We start from the raw sequence: 2,760 nt of genomic DNA, 5'->3' as shown, positions 1-2,760 counted from the left end.
CTACCACTAAAATACTACTACTTAAAGATATTTACTGACACTTTCAATGTCACGCTCTATTTAAGCTATTTAAGCAAATCATAATTACTATAAAAATAGCAACACTTATATTAATATCAAATAAAAACAACTATTCATCATTCTATTAATTATATAATCTTCTTAATTATCATAAATAGTGCTTGACCTCTTAATATCTCTAACCACCCTATAGCCTCTCAGTTTATATTCCTAACATTCTTCATTAATGTTAAAAATAGGTAACCACTTAAAAAAAAGATTTAAATCATATCTTTCTATTACACCAATATATTAATCTGCTTATAATTTCCCCCATTTCTTTTATTCACTTTCTAAAAGACAGCAATAAAGAAAATATCGATAATATAATCACAAGTATTTTATATATTACTAGCAGAGATACCTGGTGTTGCCCTTGTTACATGCAATGGAAGAATTAGACTTTTCTGTTATATTTTCTCTAATGAACTGGAATACCTATGATTCAAATTTCATCAGAATTGCAGATGAGGGTTCTTTTCCTTCTTTACACACCCTAAAAAAATTCTAATCAGGACACATGTATCCCATACTACTGATTTTTATGCACAGATTTCAAAATTTTAGTCTTATGGAACCTGTTAGAAACTAAACAAACCAATGTGCTAAATCTACAACTCACCCAATCATAAAATTAGATAATGCAATAATCTTCTTTATATCATTGACAAATCATACAAACTCCTGATATAAAAGTAGTTATGATAGAAATAAAGATTATAAAATTACAAAAATATCCTAATTCAATTAAACAATAATGAAACTGAATAATAACAAGCCATAACTAAAGTACATGAATGCACTAAAGTAGATATAGGGGTTGGGGCAATCAACTTCTAAACAGAATTTGAGCCCTCTTATTTATAACCACAATAACAGTACAAATATTGAAAAACCAAAAATATCAAATGCATAAATAAATTCAAATGTTCTAATAATGCGATAATCCTAATACCAGCTAAAACAAAACAATCTCCAACTTAATAGTGTTAATATTCCAGCTCACAATGACTTATTATTCTGATAATAAATAACCAAACAAAATGAAGCCAACCCTAAACCATCTCATCCTAAAATCAATCTAATAAATCATCATCATCATCATTGTTTAACTTCCGTTTTCTATGCTGGCATGGGTTGGACTGTTTGACTGAGGTCTGGAGAGCCAGCAGCTGCACCAGGTTCCAATCTGATCTGGCAAGGTTTCTACAGCTGGATGCCCTTCCTAATGCCAACCACTCCAAGAGTGTAGTGAGTACTTTTTACATACCACCAGCACAGGATCCAGTCAGGTGGGCCTGGCATCGATCACATTTGGGTAGTGCTTTTTACATCTCACTGGCACGGGAGCCAGTCAGAGTGTACTGGCGTCAGCCACGTTCGGATGGTGCTTTTTATGTGCCATCGGCATGGGGGCCACTCAGGCAGTCCTGGTATCAATCACATTCAGATAGTGCTTTTTATGTGCCACTGGCACAGGAGCCAATCAGGGGGTACTGGCATCAGCCATATTTAGATGATGCCTTTTATGTGCCATCGGCATGGGAGCCAGTCAGACGGCACTGGCATCGGCCACGTTCAGTTCAATGTTCGAAGGTCATACTTCACCACCTCATCCCATGTCTTCCTGGATCTACCTCTTCCACAAGTTTCTTCCACAGTTAGGGAGTGACACTTCCTCACACAGCTGTTCTCATCCATACATAACATATGACCATACTAGTACAGTCGTCTCTCTTGCATACCACATTTGATGCTTCTTATGCCCATCTTTTCTCTCGGGGCGCTTACACTCTGTCGTGTATGCACACTGACATTACACATCCAGCAGATCATACTAGCTTCATTTCTTTCCTCAGCAGTCATGGCCTATGTTTCACTGTCATGCAGCAGGGCAGTTCGCACACATGCATCATACAGTCTACTTGCATCCTGAGCAAGAGGCTCTTAGTTGCCAGCAGAAGTAGGAGTTCCCTGAACTTTGTCCAGACTATTCTTATTCTAGCCACTACACTCTCAGAGCAACCACCCCCACTACAGACTTGGTCACCTAGGAAGTGGAAACTATTAACTACTTCTAGTTTTTCCCCCTGGCATTTGATGGAATTAGTTTTCTGTACATCTTCAGTGTTTATTGCCCCTGTGCATATGCTACACACAAAAACTATTTTCCTGGTTAACCTTCCTTTGATATTGCTACACCTTTTATGCGTCCATAGCTTACACCAGGTACACCGTATGGAGTTTCTATCCACACCTTTCCTACAGATCGAGCAGAGCCATCTACTTGAAGGGGTTTGTGATTTGACAGCCTTCCTACTTACTAAGACATTGGTTTTTGCTAGGTAAACCCTAAGGTCCTTCAATTCTAGACTTTGCTTCCACACCCTAAACTTCATCTTTAGTTCTGGTAGTGACTCAGCTATTAGAGCAAGGTCATCAGCATAAAGGAGATCCCAGGGGCAGCCTGTCTTGAATTCCTCTGTTATTGCCTGGAGGACTATAATGAATAAGAGGGGGCTGAGGACTGATACTTGGTGAACCCTACTTCTACCCAGAATTCTCCACTGTACTCGTTGCCAACCCTCACCTTACTGACAGCATCCTTGTATGGGGCTTGTAAAGCTCTAACCAACAACTCATCTATCCCTAGTTTCTGCATTGACCACCAGTTTTAGGGAAACACACAGACAGACAGAC

This window comes from Octopus bimaculoides, chromosome 13, assembly GCF_001194135.2.
Source record: "Octopus bimaculoides isolate UCB-OBI-ISO-001 chromosome 13, ASM119413v2, whole genome shotgun sequence".
Classification (NCBI taxonomy): domain Eukaryota; kingdom Metazoa; phylum Mollusca; class Cephalopoda; order Octopoda; family Octopodidae; genus Octopus; species Octopus bimaculoides.
The sequence above is the reverse complement of the archived record's forward strand: the minus strand, read 5'-3'. Positions refer to the sequence as shown.